The following is a 19,304-nucleotide window of genomic DNA, read 5'->3' on the forward strand; positions in this document are numbered from 1 at the left end:
GCCTTTCTCACTCAATGCAAATAACTGATCACACCATAGAAGAAGATGAAGAAAAATATATATTTGTACTGCCTGTTTCCAAGCAAAGTTACCTGAGGAAATCACCAATGGTTTTCTATCCATTATCCTTAAATTGTGTATGGTTGGCTTCATTAGTAAGGTGTTCTTTTATGGGTAGAGCCTGTTGCTTTCTACCCTCTGCTGGATAGGTCATCCCATGTAGGAGATCCTAACATGTTTAATATCCTTTCATCGTGGAATTGTTGAAGCAAAGTTCAACCAGTTTGATGACACTGAGTAAGTTTGTCCTCTAATGTACAATTTTGTTTTAAGAGAAAGACACTGGTCTTGTTTGATAATTTTGAAGATCAGTGTGCTAAGTAATAGGGTTGCTGTGCTATTTACTAGTAACTGTTTGCAGCCTTTAAAAAGGTGCAGTGAGGACTGCAGGCAGCAGCAGCAAATAATCGTCATATTTTGGTTGTTTGGTTGGTTGTTCATTGATATCCAGGGAAAATGTATCTGTTATGATACAAAAAAATTCCTGTTCTTTCAAATTTACTGCATTCAGTATATTTGTATAAATACATATCTAATGCTGTTTCTTGACTTTCTTACATGTATCTGCATTTTTTTATGTCCTTATACCTTTCTTTATTATAATGACATTTTCAGTTCTTTAGTACAGAAAGGGGCAAAGGTCACAAAATGATAAATGGAGAGATGTGATTAAAGGTGATTAAATATCAAATGGCAAATACATGGTGTTGTAGAAGAACTAAGCAAGTGAAGTGGTGGTGGGGGGATGAACTGGGTGTTCACTTAAAAAAAAATTATGTAGTACATTTTTTTCTGTTGCAGCAGGCCAAGAAGAGGCTTTGCTGGTGTTGTTCAAAATTTTAAACTAAATTTTTACAATGACATCTTTGGACTTTACTTCATGAAGATCTGCATTTCTGTCCAAAAAGTTGATTTTAGACAGAGATTATTTTATTCAGCAAATGCTAGATCACAATTTAAAGTTGAAATGCGCAATGACATTTCTGAGTTCATGACACTGAGCAGTATGGTCCGTATTCCAAACGTTTGTCCCAAAATATTAATAATACGTATCAAAGTTACAAGTCAGGGTTTAATCTGATGAGCATTTCCATCTAACTTTAACTTCAGTAGCAAAAACCAATGCCTATAGTAGGACTTGCTGGACACTGTACTCTCCTTACACCTTACGGCCAGCTCCCAAGGTCATTTGCACTGATTTTTTTCCTTGGCCTCCACATCCTGCTCCTGAATTAATGTTCAGTCCTCTTTGATGAATGTTACCACTCCCACCTCCCAGTTCCACATTAGTGTTGCTTGTTTTCACTAAGTTATTTTAACCACTTTATGTTCGGTGCTTGTTTTCCATGGTAACACCCTTTCATCTCTTCATGTCCTGATGTCATGATTCGTACGTATTGTGCAAGATATCCCTTTTTCACCTCTTGGATTCACATGTATTATTTGTTTCCCAGGGTTACCCTCCCCTACCAAATTTATCCACAGTATGTGTTACAAGTGGCTAGCTTCATCAGTGTATTAATCCGTAGTTAGTTTTTGTTCGTCCTTTAAAATGTTGTCACCACATTCAGAATTTTATGCTTTATAGCTCCAGGGTCTGGCATTTGTCCCTGATGTCCTGTTAACTATTATTTTTTTTTTTTCTGTTAATGTGGACTTAATCTGACCATTCTGGGTTCTCTTACATCTAAAATGCTTGATCAGTCAATTTACATAAAACCTTTGTAAAAAGCAAATTGTATTAAAGCTATACATTACAAGATCACATCTTACCTGTCTGCCCGCAAACATTTTAGCGGTTATGCAGAAAGGACTGCAAGATTAGTAAGCATTTCTTGTAATAGTATTGCCTGCTTATTTATTGGTGCATTTGTTTAGTCTCCAAAAATGTTTTATGTTACAGGTACATGGAGTACAATGTTGATTGTGGGAAACAAAGCATGTATGAATAGAGCACAAAAACAAAGTATTCAAAAATCTGTTAAACGAAGCATAAAGTCAGAATACACTACTGTTCATAGAGCAAAAAGCACATTAACTATCTGTAGTATAGGGTATAAAATGTCTTAGTAGTTTTAGTATGTTATTTGAATGTCAAATAGGCTCATCTAAGATAAACTTGTCTTACGTTTTAAACAGCAATAGCGGTACTGTCGGATTAAGAGCATTTGTGATCTAATGAAAGTCCTTGATATTTATGTGATCTGTTCATATGGTCATGCCTTTATTTCCATGCAGAAATTTTGTTTACACTTTTGTACGGTTTATATTTGCTTTAATATTATTTATTTATTTATTTATTTTACATTTGTTGGCCGGGATAGTCCAACTGGATATATGTCCATTTTCAGCAGAGGCCCGGGGAGAAAAGCTCCAAGATAATAATACACATTGAACATTTAGTAAATGCTAGTTTCAAGCAGATTGCAGTCATAAGCAATATCAGCATTTAGTACATATATACATGAACTTATTATAAAACAGTTTACAAAACATAACATTATTTTCAAAGTTATACATACATAACATTACATTCAGGTTTAAGACACACTGACATTTATTCATTTTCATTTAAATTAGTAACACCTTTTCTCCTGTTGTGTTGCTTTTTGCCGTTGATGTGTACTTAGAAATGAATGAAGACTGCGAACAAAAACTGCCCCACTTCATTTGATTTCTCATTAGTTAAAATCACACAGTCCATGTATACAATGAAACAGCTTCATTTGATCAGTTAATAGTAATTTACTCATTTCATTTCCTTTTTTTTTTTCCTATCATACTGCTGCTGGTGAAAACCAGTGCAAGTGAGGATTAGATATTAAGAAATATTTATTTTAAACCATGAATTACCCCCTTTGCAGAAAGGAAATGATGCTGTAATGCATTGCTACTTCAAATACCCTATACTCATGTAGTTTAAAAGGTGATTGTACAAGTTAGCAGTATATTAGGATTGCATCTCCCACCAAGTTGGATACAGAAAGTCTGTTACTGGATTGGTATCCATAAGAAAAAAACACAAAACATTTAACTAAATTTGTTGTCACAGTGTCACAACTCCCATTTCATATTTGGCTTGACGAAATACTCCATAAGGAAAATACATAGTGCAGGCTATATCGAGGAAGAAAAACTGAAGGAATGACTGTAGAGTTAATCTATTTTTTTTATTGGAAAACGTGTATAGAAAGAATTTTATATTGTGTGTTTGTGCGAGTGTCTGCCTGTGTGAATGTAGGTATATTTGTTTATGTGTGCATGTGTGTCAGGGGATTTTCCTTCTATATTTCCATGCATACAGTTGTGCTGTCTATACTTTTACAACTATTATCAATGTTAGGGTTACTGCACCTCAGAAGTAAACAGGAATTTCCCCCTTGCAAGCATCTGTTTGTAGAATATGACATTTGGGAAAATATCCAAAAATCACAGGTTAACCAAGTGCTTTTGGCCACATATCCTGATACCAAGAGGACCACTTTGTGTTATGTTCTGATATTGAAAGTTTACCTGTGACACCCAGGACAGGGTACTTCTCTTTAAAACTAATAAGTATTACTCATGAATGATTGACAAACAACATGTGCATTTTGACATAAAAGAGGATTGCATTGTCCTCTGGTGCTGTAGTTTCTGTTATAATGGTATATTTTATATGCCTTTGTCAAATATTTAATATATTTCATTTTCAGACCATGGTCTGAGGAATTATAGGCTATAATATTCTGAAGAAATTTTACAGATATCCTGTTTACTATTTACTTATTAATACTATTGTATTAAAAAGTACCAATCTCACCTTTGAGTCTGCTTTAGCATTGTTATATTATATCAGTGTGACTACTATGCTTATAGTAGATGCCAAAAACATCCAAATGGGCATACTGAATTTTTTATTCGGGTGGCAAATTCTGTTTGAGTGGATGATAAACCAAGATCAAATTGACGTGCTGATAATGTGTCATTCATCCCCAGATACACATGCCATACTATTAGGTATGACAAGTTGTCATTTACTTCTGAGGTCTTGGTATTGCATCGCAGAGTAAAGGTAAATTCATAGATGACAACAAAGGGTACCAACCAGAGGTGTAGCCAGGCATGCTCTGTGCTCTAAAGAGTACATTTTTTTCTGTACATGTTAGAAACATTGGGGCCTTATCAAGCAATATTATGTATATAACCATCTAGATTCATGCCTCTAAAAACAGGTATGTAGCTTGCTTACAGAGATGACTGAAAGTTTAAAAACAATACCTCCAAGTTTTTGACTGAGTAGTTAAAAATGTTGCATGCATTAAGTTCGGGAGGGGCAACAGCTCGAGTGATATGACCATTTTTTAAATGCCAGGTAGGTTGGTGGGCAGTAATAAGCATCTGTGAGTACAAAATAGAATTCACTGATTCATTGGCTACACTCCTAATACCAACTTTCACTTTATTTTAAGGAAGGTACAATGCATGTCTTTATTTACTTTCAAATAAGCACTGATTACTTTATAACTCTATCTGCAGACCTTCACCATCTTTATTTGTAATACTCCCAGACTTTTCTCGCAGAAGATAACATATGCTGATTCGCCTACACATACTTCTGCATTATCATTGTTCATTCTATTTAAGAGTCTGGTTTTTCTCATCAGTAAGTCTTCTTTTTAAGATGGTACCCTTCTGGAGTGAACACACATATTATTAAGAAAAAGAGCGGTGGGATGTTCTGTCACTGGAAGTTAATAGCTGAAGTCATCCCTAGCTAGAGATTCTCTTTCACTGTCTTGTGTGGAGGTACGATAACCTGTACTAGCAACTTAGTTTATTGTTTGTCCAGTTTCATACTTGCATGTCTGGTTTTATTACTCATCTGTGTTCTTTCCACATCAATTGACAGCCTTAACCAACTCCTAATTCACAGTCCTGTGTACAGTGCACTTTTAATTTAGTCAGAATTGTAGCATAGTTTAATTTTTCAATGAAAAATATACTTCTGATATTAGTGGTGCCCTGATATATATTATTATTTGGTGTGTCCTTCCTTAAGCAAACTGACAGCACCAAAGTCTGGAAATGTAACATTATGACTACAAAAGTGGTTTAGTATTCGGAGCTGCTATGCCTAAAAATTGTGAAATATAACCTTGTGTTGCTGTCTCACGCAGATCCATACAACTATGCTGATTCTGTAGCAGTTGTTTGTTCTGCCATGCTGTATAAACTTAACTGCATAGAAAACTTTAGCTAATGAATTTGAACATAATCTCTGCAATGGCACTTACTTTTACAGACTATGTAATTTATTCTTTGTAAGCAAAACACTATATTAATGATAAAACATAATAAACTTACCATTATCATGTTTGTTTCTATGGTGTTGTCCCATACTATTGCATTTGTGCTCGCTGAACTGCCCTAAGTAGTCATGGGCATTGTCAAATTCAGGAAAAGCTTTTGTGCATTGCCTACTTTGCTGTTTACTGAATGAAGTCATTCAGAACACCTATTGGGGCTGGGCAGGATGCATTACTTGTCAACAAATCTAGTTTATAGTATGTTGTTTTAATGTCACATTGGCTCATCTTAGCTAAACTTCTCTTGCATTTTAAATACCAGCAGCTTTACTCTGAGATTAAGATTTGTGATCTGATGTGAGACCTTTATATTTATGTGATCTATTCATATGTTCATGTGTGCTATGCATTACTTGTCCACTAATCTAGTTTGTATTAAGTTATTTTAATGTAACCTATAAATTATCAAACTCAGTGTATTAAATAGTTCACTTAACCCATTTTACTGCATGGTTTCTGAGTAGGGAGAAACCTTTCCCTTTCAAAAACTGAATCTAAAACATATAAAATGTGAAAACTGTAAACCAAGCCAAATATACTCCAAAATATCAATTGTCCACAAAGAAAAAGATATTTCCTGCTTTTGTCAATTTTATTACTACAACTCTTGAAAATATAACCTAATCTGAAATTGTATTGCTTTGGGAATGGTCATACTTCGAAATAAGGATGATTTTTTTGTGACCAAATGATTCAGTGACCCAAATGTATTGAAACATGTTTCTGTGACAATACTCTTGGGTCACTCTCTTTATGGTCTCCATGCCAGAACATTATGTAGTAAGGGCCTGTCACAAAGAGGAGCCATTTGATTTGTCTTGAAAAAGACAGTAAACATGGATAGCGGGTAGTGTCTTCTGCACCTCCTGGGAAACAGTAAACTAGGATGCCTTCATCAAAACATCAAGGCTTCACAAACAGATAGTTCCTTAGCTCAGCATATGTCTTAGGGTAGATTTTGCAGTCTGTAGTAATGACTTGATGCCTCCTATTAGCATTCGGTATTTATGCACTATTAAAATGTCTACATAAAGTCAGTTCAGTCATTGGCCTTCAAGAAGCTTAAATGCCGTAATTCCAGTTTATATTTTCAACTACCTTCTCTACAAGAATTAAGATTATTTTTCAATTACGTTAATGACTAATTTCTTATTGCAAAGGGAAGCTCATTCCATAATCCTAGAAGGTGTTTTGCTATGCATCTGCCATACTGTTTTGTTATTGATATTTATTATAATTATTAAGCTTCTAATGTTAACTCCCCATTTGTGTTCTTCATACATAGACTTTCAAATAGAAACAAATCACACATCACCTTGATGGACCAGACAAAAGTCAACTACTGATAACTTATAGGGAACAAAACATAATGACAGTTCTTGAAACCTTTTTGAATTATTCTGGGTTTCAGTTCCTGAGATCGTTCTGTTAAGGAATCATTATACCTTTTTTAACTCATTAAGTTCTCTCTGAAGGCTGGAAAATGCAGCATTGTATTCAAGAATAGCTCTGATCAGCTAGTTATAATGTGGAACATTGATCTCCCTGAAATAATTTGATGTGTCCTTTGTTTTTCTGACATTAGTAGACACACTCTAGTCAAATTTTAAATGGTTGCCTACTGTTGCCCTTAGATATTTAATGATGTGTATTTTTTTATGATTTGACTATTTATTTTGTAATCATAATCTATGACCAGGTGTACATTTTTTGTAAACCATCTTGGAGCAATTTAGAATCTTTTAGTGAATTAATTGTATTATCCAATTTACCCATTTATCAATTATCAACATGTTTATTTATTTAGCTATTGACCATTCCCCACTGTATTTGAGAAGAATAATTTCTTTTTTTGTATTGAATAGATCTGTTTAATAATTAGAAATTATGAAAAGCTGCATTTAGTGTGTTTTGGCAGTAGTACCTTTTGTATGGCTGAAGTAAAATTAGTTATCTCATACACACATGTAACAGGACTAACACATTGCCTAGTATATGGTTAGAGTTTAGCGTAATAGTTAAGGTGTGTACTTCACCAACACAAGGTCCAGGGTTTGGTTCTTACCTTTAGGAAATTGGCAAGGCTTCATAGGTTGATAGATGTATCCAAGGTTAATGACCACTGAAGCCTTTTTAAGCCTAGCCATGCGTCCCAAATCTTTGACAATTCTGGTACACTTGATAAGTGTAAGCAGGGGCTTGGGAGATGAAACCTTTACAAGCAGGGACCTATGACATGAACTATTAGAGACATAGGTGCCAAACCAGGGATGAATTTCTTGTTCCCCATCTAATTGTCCAAGTTACACTTGAACTGGGATAGGGAGGAACTCTGCTTCACATGGATAGGGAGTCTGTTTCAGAGAAGGGATAGTCTTAGGAATACATACCTGCCTTTCCAGCAGGTCCTGTTTATATCACAGGCAAGGTTTATGTCTTTAGAACAGCTAATTTCATTTTTTTGTGTGTGGATATGCAGGAGGTCCATCAGTCAGTTCCTTAAAATGGCACACTAGGGCATCTAGCATAGTACTTACCTGTAAACCTGTACCACACATCATGGCATGATGTACTGCTAAACTGTAGCACAGAAACACTAGTTTGACTGCATTGTTAAATAAACTGTTATTTTTCAATAAGGACCCACTGACCTTTAGCTCTCAGGATTGACAAGTTATATATTTTTGTATTTTTTATTTGTAAACTGAAAACATTGCTGATTTTTACATAAAATAAAGAATCAAGGATGGGGGTTACTCCAGTATGACAGTGTATGTTATGGTACATGCTAATTGACTTTCTTGTTTTCTTTTTTGACAGTTGTGTTTGAAGTGAACCAGGGTTTATGTCTCTAGCCATTGTCACTAAGGAGTCGACTGCATAAGGGCGGAAAAAAGAGTACAACATCGGGGTAAGTTGGCAATAATAACAGTAGAGCAAAAAATGCATGAGTACAACATTGGGGTAAGTTGGTAATAATAACGGTAGAGCAAAAAATGCATGAGTACAACATTGGGGTAAGTTGGTAATAATAACGGTAGAGCAAAAAAATGCATGAGTACAACATCGGGGTAAGTTGGTAATAATAACGGTAGAGCAAAAAATGCATGAGTACAACATCGGGGTAAGTTGGTAATGATAACGGTAGAGCAAAAAATGCATGAGAAATTGTTTAGAAAGTAGTCACTGTCAAATACATCATATCTATCAGCAAATAAATAATGTATATCAATTATTGTGGTCTAAATTGTAAAGCTGTTTGGGTATAAAGCAGTATCATGAGTTTAAGTGGTAGGAAGCATTAATAACTTTTAGCCTTAGTTTTTCCAAACTAGAACATGTATGTTTGCAAAGAACCTGACAGTGGGGTACCTTTTGGATGGAGTGCAAAGAAGGATAACTGTGAGAAATTAGATAAAAGTAATAAAAAGAAAGCATCAAATGAACTCATAATATGTAGCCACGCTACAAAGTATGACACCCAAGTAGCCTGGCGCAGAAAGTATGTGAATAAGTATTTAAAGCTGTTTTTTTTTTTTTTTTTTTTTTTGGTCAGTGCAGTAAATGTGTTAAATTTTTGTTGGAATGCATATGATAGTTACTGTATTGTCAAATTTGGAACTTTCCAACTGTAAAAGACAAGTATAGGAACTTTTTAAATAACACATCAGTCATTATTTGAAAATCTGTTCAATAGCAGTGAACTAACCTTGGGCTATCACTTTGCACTCCTGTATGTAAAACTACTGTTTCAGTTTCTATGGAACAAAGATAAAGTAGCTTTAGAGTTTGTGAGCAGTTCCTGCATGGTTTACACAGGCTTCTTAGTTTTTTAATGAATTAAAGTTATCCACTGCATCTGTTCTAACACTTTGTTTTTCCTTGAGAGCATATCCAGAGTTGGATATAATAGCTAGTTACCTACAAAAAGTTTGGCTTCAGAATTGTAGTCCCACGTCATCAGTCATTGGTGATATATTTATTATTTCCCATATATGAAAAGCAAACGTTGCAAAGTTTTTTGCAGTTATCCTTGAAGAAACCTCTTAGAATCCAAAAAAACTTGATTCCATTAATGAATAATACAAGGTACTTTGTTTGCAGAGGTATACGCAATGAGTAAATTATTATACTAGAAGTGATCATCTGATGATAGTTGCAAGAAGTAATACAGGTGTAAGTATATGAGAAGAGATAAGCTGAATTAAGGAAAGTCAGATGAAGATGGATACAACTGTGAAATACATGGTAGTTCAGCTAAGCACTCAGTGCATATTTGACAGTATAATTTGCGTTGATTAATTATGTGGAAGTCATAATGGCCAAGCCAGTAGATAAACAGGAAGTTTTACATGCAACAGGGTATCATTAAGACAATGCAATCATGTAATAGCAGAATATTATAACGTAATTTGTTGCTGTTAACAGAACTTATGTTACATAGTTCCATCTTAGTCTGCAAATCAATTAAGGTCTATCTGACAGCTTAATTTACTTTGATTAATTCTGTGGAAGTCAAAATGGCAGTCACAGCAGATATACAGGAAGTTTCACCACTTGTAGGATGTTTTTAAGAAGAAAAGGCAGACAAATGATAGCAAAATCTGGCGTAATTTGTTACAATGACGATCATATCATTCTCCACAATTTGGACGCTGCTTTTCCGTGCTTGTTCACACAGAAAACTCCGGGTTAAGAATTCAAAGGATGTAGCTGTCGGTGTCAATAAATTAACAGTTAGAGTTATAGGTGATAGATAAAGTAGTGTAGCACGTTCAGCACTTGGTGTGGTACCTTTCTAGCTGGTTATCTGTGAATGGAACATTAGTGCATAACAAAGGATCTGATATGGAGATGTTAGTGCACAACAAGAGATCTGATACACAGGTCTATGGTAGAGGAATTTTAAGAAGATTCCACAGAGCTGGCTATGTGCATACTAGTGGAGTAGAAGTTATTCACTTTTCATTGGACTGGATCTTATTAAATGTCACACTGAACTAGATCTTATTAAATGTAACACAGCTGAGAAGGGAATGCTTTGAGGAGAAGGAATATATGACTCAGTGTGTGTGTGTGTGTGTGTGTGTGTGTGTGTGTGTGTGTGTGTGTGTATTGTGGACTGGGACTGTCACTGGGGGGGGGGGGGATTGCTATGTGCTCCATCTGCGTATTCTGATTCTTACAGTCCACCAGTGCAAAACTCTAGTTATTTCCTTTGCCCCGTGCCACAACTCTTGCCACACCAATACCTAGAGGTCATATTTGGGTAAAATTGGGTTATATTGGTTAGACTTGTAAGGGCTCTTAAGCCGTTAGCCTAGTAATATCCTATGAACTTATAATACATACTAACACTACATGATGTTAGATTCTGTTTAAAATCCACCTGTATTTATCATTTCAATGGAAATGTAGAAAAAAGTAGCACTTCTAAGCTGCCAGTGTGCACACGATGTTTTATAGACTTACACAGAAATAGCATGCTAAGTCATATATCTCCTAGTAAAATAACCATCAATTTTATGCATGAAGCTGCTTAATAGTTATTGTCACATACCTCAAACTAATCTGAAAACTTCTGAAATAAACTATTCTAAAAAGTCCATAGTTTGTCCACACATTACAAAGCTTTGAATACTCTGAAATGAAAATGATCTGTCTTCCCTTCAAATGTATTACTAAGACCGAAATATTTTTCACCATTTCTGAAATAAATTTGTTTCTAACAATGCAATCCCTTTTCTCTTCCACATGCTGTAAGAACTTTGGAAACTTGTCTTTAGTACCACAGGCCTTACTTCTATCGTTGTTCCTTGAAGGTGGTCTGGCAGTTTGCACAGAGGTTAAGGTTAGTAACTGAAATTCCTGTGGAGCAGAGTTTGATTCTCTTCACTGCCATTTGCCTACTGTATGAACTTGAATAAGTCACTTAGCCAGACATTGCTCCCAGCTCACCAATATAGAGGGTCTGTGTGTGTGCAGTGGACCTACTTGATTGATAAATATGATTACTATTGTTATTATTATTAAATTCCAAAGAGACCTTGGATGCAGCTATGATGCAGAAGCATCACTGGTTCAATTAACCCCTTCAGCTCTTCACACTGCATGCAAAAAATGGATGTTCCTTCTACTGGCACACCAACCAGGCAGTCATGTGCATGACATGCTCCCCCCTCCCTCCAGTCCCAGCCAATAGGGTCCCATTTCTCTATCATTCCCTCTACCCTATATTTTATGTAAAACAAATTTTAAACCTTAGCAAACTATTTGCTACAAATGCAGCAAACAGTTGCTACAGTTTATATCCTGCCTACACTAAGAGCTATAGAATGTATGTACTTCTGCTACAGTACAAAACTGCATTTTTCCATTCACATTCAGAGAGTGCCTGTCTCACCACATGTTGAACTCATATTATTTGCTGTATTTCAAAACTCAGCATCATTGCAGCAGGTCAGCATTGCTTGTTTCTCATTCTCAGATACGCTCATTATAGAACTTTCTTAAACTATGACTGTCACCGCTGCATCCAAAAACTGTGTCGCCTTATCACTCTCTAAAATGCTAGATCGTTGCAAGTGATATAAAACAATACAGACCATTGGCATTCTAAAGGCAAAGTTTATACTTGATTTCTGAGTCATTATTTTTCACTTTTGTTAAGTACCTTACAGGCATATGCATACAATGACAGCTTTTCTGCTACATACTCAACTTTTCTATTTAACATTGCTGGCACAGAAGTCTACTGGAGGTGCTGGTTGTTTCTGGTGTGAGGTTATCAGCATGCATTGTGGACAGTAGCTCTCATGGGCAGTGTCCCAGGCTGCGTCCTACACAAGCTCAAAGATGAACTAGCCCCACACCTAAACACATTGTTCAAACTCAGCCTCTCCACAGGTTACGTACCCATAGAGTGGCACACAGCAACGGTTATTCCACTCCACAAAGGTGGAGCCACAACAGACCCCAGGAACTATCACCCTATAAGCCTGACTAGCTTGGTCTGCAAGGCTATGGAGCGCATCATCATGGAACTCATTAACAGAGACATTGGGAACCTCCAAATACTGGACCCTACCCAGTTCGGCTTTGTTAAGGGCAGATCATGCCTCCTAAACCTGGTGGACTTCTTTGAGACAGTTACCAAGGCTATAGATGAGGGAAAGGTGATACACACTGCCTACCTAGACCTCACAAAGGCCTTTAACACCATTCCCCATTCTGGTATTATAGACAAGCTCACCAGCCTGAACATGAACCCCTACGTCACAAGATGGGTTGCCAACTGGCTCACAGACAGAACCCACATGCCAAGAGTTGCGGGAGCTAGGTCTGACTCTAAACCGGTTACAAGTGGTGTTCCCCAGGGCTCAGTCCTAGGAACCCTCCTGTTTGGCATATACTTCTCAGAGGTACAGGCAAGCACAAGAGGACTATGGCTGACCAAGTTCGCAGACAACCGCAAACTAGGGACTATAACTGACTCTCCGGCTGATGCAGACATCCTCCAAAAGGGTCTCACTGAGACGGATACCTGATGTCAAAAATCATGGCCTCAAGCTAAATGCCAAAAAAGTGCATAGTCATCCCCTTTGGAAAAAACAAAGTACCCACAAGCTACCACATTACCAAAGTGGTTAGAAAATCCTTCTACGAGGCCCACCTTATCACAAAAGGGTTCGCATCCAGATCAAAAGAGGTCATTGTGCCCCTCTACTCATCACTCATCAGACCCATCATAGAGTACAATGCCCCATTTGGGATGTATCTTACAAGACATCTGCAACAGCTGGAAAGACCACAGAAGTACCTCACCAAGAGGATCACTGGCCTCAAACAGATGCCCTATGCAGTTTGACTGAAGAAACTCCAGCTGTACTCGGTTGCATACCGCCTACTAAGAGGTGATCTCTGCCTGACATACAAGTCCATGTCCAACCCAGAACTGATGGACATGCTCCACTTAAAGAAAAGCTTATCCCCTCGAGCCACACGCTCTTGGGATCTAAACCTCACCACAACAATAAATAGGATGTGCTGGAGGGATAGATTCCTGTCACAGAGACTTTCCATGCTTTGAAACAAGATTCCAATCTACATTAGGCAAAGCTCCTCACTAACACTCTTCAAGAGAAACCTTGATGAGTGGATGGGAAACAGAAAGTTTACTCCGGGGATCACTTCAGTGGGTCTGTTGACAAGGGGGCAGCAAAAGCCAACACATTCTGGCTAGGCTTATAAATGCCTTTGGGCAGATAGCCTAGTACCTACCTATGGACCTATGTTTTAGTTAAAAAAATATTTTAAACTGTAGCAAAGAGTTGTTAAAGTTTACACCCTATCTGCATGGAGCACTATATTGCTCAAGTTCTGATGGAAAAAAAAAAAAAAAAAAAAAAAAAGATTTTTTTTTTTACTTTTAAACTGTAGCAGGCTGTTTGCTACAATCTATTACATTAAAGAGCAATTGGAATTGGCTGATTGCCCATGCCCAACACTTTACCCCCACAGCTGTTGTCCCTCTTGCCCTGCCCTACCTAGGCTACTGCTATGATATATTGTCCCTTAAAGTATATTGCACATGTTTTATAACAAGTGCTAAATAACAAACATTTTGACTTGGATATAACCTCCTTACCATATACAATGCTATGTTATACAGATTTTGAAGCAAAACGTGTGCTGTGTTTGCATTTTATTTTGTTCGTAAGGATTGCCCCCTGAAAATTTTTCGAAGGACTAAAAATCTTTGCTATTACATCATGAAACACTGTACCCAAAATGCATCACTACATAAATCAATGTATAAACTACTATATTTCCATAAGATACATCAGAATTAGTTTATTTCTTCCTAAAAAAGTTAACTTCTCAACTAGTTGGTGCAGATGTAGCACTTCACATTGAAAGTTAACAAATGATAATGTAGTAGTGAAACCACAATGCAAACAAGACATAGCTCTTCTAAAGAGGCAAGATAGTTTTACATTAACCCTAATACAAAGAGCTTGGTACTTATTATGACATCAGATTGTGTGTGTGGTTACAGAGAAAAATTGAGTAAGCAATGAACGCTTACTATAATCGTTTTTTTAGCAAAATTGCTTGCAACTTTAACACAAGAGGTACAATGGGAAAATAAATTAATTGTAAAACAAAGATGCTCTAAAGAGGACCAATCCACTGTAATATCTTATAAGAAACAGTGAGCTTGTAGCTGTGTAACTTAGGTTTATAATGGGAATCAGTTGGAATAACATGTAATTGTGGTTACTGTAGTTGTATTAACTGAGCAGCATAATCCCCACTGTTCATCTTGTGGCTTACCCAGCTTCTAAATTGCACGCCCAATCATAGACATGTCTTCCATATACATGTATTCCTTTTCTGTTGTGATGTGGCGGCAACATCTAGTTATATGAGTTCCTTAGACTCACTCAGTTTGCAGGTAGAAGTTGATGGAATAAAACTCAGGATTACAGGATGAAATGAAATAAGAAGAAGGAGCAACAAAAACACAGCAAACATCTGTGTAGTGCCAATGAAAACTTACTATTATTTATTTTTATTTTATTTTACATTTGTTTACCGGAAAGTCCGACTGGATACAGTTCCTTTTTCAGTGGAAGCCCAGGAAGAAAAGCTCCATATTTACAACAGGACAATTGTACAAATTATCAAAACATTACATCAAACACATAAATGCAGTGTAATACATACAGAGTTCTTACTACATCAATTTTTCATGTATACACTAAGGTTTATACACATTTCTAATAACAGAGGATACCGATGTATCTATCTACCAAATAATTTATGTATGTGCATAAATATGGAGAGATAACACAGGTAAATAATACTATATTATCAGGGAGAAATAATAATAAAGAGAAACTAGACCAGTTACTAATTGAGAAAAGTTGCTGGACGTTGTAGGGGCAGAGACTGAGTCAGACTAACTCATAAGTTATCCAGGGTTGGTGCATAAGCATAGCTTTGTATTCAGTAAATGGGATTTGAGTCTTTTTTTAAACTGCAGAACATTTGTAGTTGTCCGTATATCTGTTGGCAGTGAGTTCCAGATTTTGGCTATGGATGTAAAACAGAGGTAATCTCCAGTGGCATTGTTGGATTTGGTAACTTTTAAGAAGGATATATTACTTGAGCGTTAAAACTGCTTATTAGTGTATGGGAGTAGAAGGTTTTGCAGACCAGGGTTTTTTTCTGGTTGACTTAGAAATGTATGGGGCAAAGTAAGTTGGTTATAAGTTAAGAGCTGGGTTAGCTCTAGCCAGTTAAATTGTTTGAGTGCAGGGCAATGGTGTGTTCTAAAGTTATAGTCTGTTGTAAACTTTGCAGTCTTATTATAGCAGGTATCTAAATAATCTAGGCCTGATATTTTTAGGTTTGTCAGAGCAGGTGAGGCATATAGGAGCATGGAGAACAGGTGTGTTCTTGCAGTGGTAGCCTTTGTATTATTGGTTAGGTATTGTCTATTTCTGCAAAGAGTACAGAGTTTTTTATTTTCTTTCTTGACTGTGTGGGCTGTGCATAAGTAGAATTTCATAGTGTTGTCAATAAGAAGTTTAGTCTGGGAAACAGGAGAGATGGTGGTATTGTTTGCAGATGTGATCTTAAATGACAAGAGGGGATCTATATCTCTAGTGGTTTGGAATATCATGAGTTTAGTCTTGTTGGGGTTTAGAATAAGTTGAGCTTCAGAAAGCTACATTTTAACTGCAGAGAAGGACTGCTGTATTAGTTTTTGTAATTGTTGGAGTGATGATGCAATGCATATTAATGTAGAATCATCTGCATATTGGGCTAGGGAGGCATGCAGGGTAGCATTCTGTAAGTTGTTAGAAAAAAGTTTGAAAAGGAGGGGACCTAGAATGGAACCTTGTGGTACATCTAGAGCAACAGACTGTAGAGGAGATATACTTTGTTGCCATTTTGCAGCATGCTGGCACCTTGTTAAGCAGTCTTTGAAACAAGTAATTGTGGAATGACTAAGGTTTAGCTATAAGAGTACTTGTATAAGTTTGTTATGAGAGACAGTATTGAATGCTTTTGATAGATCTAGAAAGATGGAAGATACTGTTTTACCATTCTTCCAATGACGATTCATGTTGTTTGTGAAACTCATTAGGGTGAAAGTAGCACTGTGGTAGGGCCAAAATGCATGTTGGGTTTTGGGTGGCAGGTTGTTATCAAGGTGATACCACATAATTTGTGAGTGGATGCATCTTTCCAGAACTTTAGACAGGGGTGACAATATAGCTATTGGCTGTAATTAGACAGTTGCTAATGATTTTCCCCCTTTGTGTAGCAGAATGATGTGTGAAATTTTCCAGATTGCTGGTACCTTTTGTTCGGAGATAGTTCAGTTTATTAAGTTGGATACTGGATAGGAGATGGAATCAGCAGCCAAATTGAGATATTCATCTGGTAGATTGTCAGTTGCTAGGGTTGTTGGTTTGAGTTTTTTCAGTATTTTTTTATAGTCTCTGTACAGGTTGGAAATCAAAGGTGCTGTTATCTGAGCTTGCTGTGGGAACTTCTGTGAAGGTGGTGGAAGAGTTATTATTTGTGAGGGCTACTATGGACTCTGTGAAATACTTATTAAACTGCATAGTTGTAGAGCCTGAGTTGTTAGTAGTTATAGGGGTGGGGGTATTGGTGTTTCCAGGTTGTAGAATTGTATTAATAGCAGGCCAAAACTTCCGAGGGTTGTTTTGATGTTTAGTTTGAATGTGTTGGTAGTGAGTAATCGTGCACTGTTTAATTTTTTTTTAGCTTTATTTCTAACTTCTAGATATACCTGTTTAATCACTTGTGTTTTGTTTTCTTTTTCCACAGATTCCAAGATTTATTCTCCCTTTCTTTTAATAGTGATCTTCTTTCTTTTGTTTGCCATGGGGCATAGTTGGCCTTTATTCTAATTGTTCATGGGGGAGCTAGTCCATTAAAAATGTTCAGGAAAGTTACGTTGAGGTATTCTATAGCTTCCTGTAGGGGGAGATGTTTCAGTGGTACCCAATTACAGAGTTAAAGGGTGGATATGAAATTTTGAGTGTTAAAGTTTTTATGTTCCTAATTTTGTGATAGCTGGAGAGTTTTGTTGATTTATTTGCTGCCTAAGTAGAAAAGTTGGAAGATGATCGCTGAGACTATCTGGAAGACAACCAGCATGTAAAGACAGAAAAGATCTGTTTGATAATATCCAATCAAGGATGGATTGCCTATTTGATGTTTTATCAATTCTACTGGGGGCCATGGAAGTTTGTGTGATTTGAAGAGTTTTGTGAGTTACATGTATTCCAAGCTATGTTGAATTTCCCCAAAATAATTGTTTCCCAGGGAAGACAGTTTGAGGACCAATAGAGAATGTACTCTAGGGTGGAGATGTTGTTACCTGGATGTGTTCTAGGGTGGAGTTATTGTTACCCAGAGGTTTATATGTTCCAACTATGTTTAAGTATTTTTTGGAGTTGATCTTAATTTTGTAAAGATTACTTCTGCATTATCAAAGTCAGGATTATTTTATTGTAGGATCTCTAGAATAAGGTTACTTTTAAATAGAATGGCTATTTCTCCTCCTTTTTTTGCCCCCAAAAAAAAAAAAACACAAAAGAAGGAACAATGAGTGACCATTAGCACTGCAATATTATTAAGCACCTTTCACTTAATTTATTTATGACAAGGTATGGTATTAGAAAGATTTTTAAAATAAAGTTTGTCAGTACAAACATGACCAATGTCATTACAATGTGCTGTTTCAAATACTGATGTTAGTAAAAATAATAAAATTCAGAGTTGGGAAAAGACAGTACTTTTGTTAGTATGACTATTTAAATCACAAGGTTTCTTCAAACATAAAAAGCACAGTAAAAATTCACATCGTAGTCCTTGTAAATTCTGTAGACATTTCCATTTTATAGGTTTTGAACATTTTCTGTTTATAAGAGCTGAATCAACAAACATGAACATGATGCTGGATCTGCAAATTGTGCATTTTTGTTAATGCTGGAAAAAGACAGAAGCACGTTCTGTTTGACACATCCTGCAGTTTAAAGGGAGAAGCCCTGAATGACAATTGTGAGAATTTACAAAGCTCACTGGATTTAAGTATTGAGTTTCACATCTTGTAGCTTCTTTCTTTGAAGTATAACTAGAAAGGTAGCTGTGTTTTTACTTCAGAGGCACATTATGCATTGTGTTCTCATAATATAATGCAGCTCTTGGGGTCAAAGAGATCTCAGTATTGAATAAAAATAAATCCCCAGATTGTCCCTAGGCCTCCTAGGAAGTGCAAAAGTTAAAGTGATCAGTTATGTACTATAGATAAAAGAAAAACACAGAGTGTTATGTGCATCCAACATCCATCAGCCAGTAAAACAACCCAATAAGCTCACATAGTGCTCACAGTACTGAAAATTCTTAATTAAATTTCTGAATACTCAATAAAGATGTGGAAAAAACACCAAAAAGTCTGTAGTAGTGTGAATAACTTTATATGAATAACTTTAAATGATACATTGCTACACAAACCAAAATATTAAACAAACACTCTAAAGCACAGTCAAACACTTTCATCCCAAAAAAACAGGGACTTCATCAGAACCGTTAAATTTAATTAAGCATTACATTTTATAGTGTGAAACATAAGTCATATGACCTCAGTTACAAGTGTTTAAAATGTAATAATGACTTGTAATTCCAAATCCAGCCCAACAAAAAGGTGAAGCAATAAAGCTCTGAGAGGACAATATTTGACCAAAAGTTTAATGCACAGACACCATAAACACTGACAGAAATACGTTTTCATTTAACATACACTTCATCAGATGCAAGCTTGAGTTAAACTACTTATATATATATATATAT

At 36.2% G+C, this 19,304-nt stretch overlaps 1 protein-coding gene across 9 annotated transcripts in view; it reads left to right on the top strand.

Annotated features, from left to right (window-relative positions):
* TENM3 (teneurin transmembrane protein 3) overlaps positions 1–19,304 on the top strand; it is a 3,803,041-nt gene that overhangs the window by 795,638 nt on the left and 2,988,099 nt on the right. For all 9 annotated transcript variants that reach the window (XM_044062527.1, XM_044062530.1, XM_044062531.1 and 6 more), the window contains one exon: positions 8,229–8,319. The gene's annotated coding sequence lies outside the window, so the exon portion shown is untranslated. The remainder of the gene's footprint in view (positions 1–8,228; positions 8,320–19,304) is intronic.

The sequence above is a fragment of the Protopterus annectens genome, chromosome 2.part1 (genome assembly GCF_019279795.1).
Source record: "Protopterus annectens isolate FY-2018-M chromosome 2.part1, PAN1.0, whole genome shotgun sequence".
Lineage (NCBI taxonomy): Eukaryota > Metazoa > Chordata > Ceratodontiformes > Protopteridae > Protopterus > Protopterus annectens.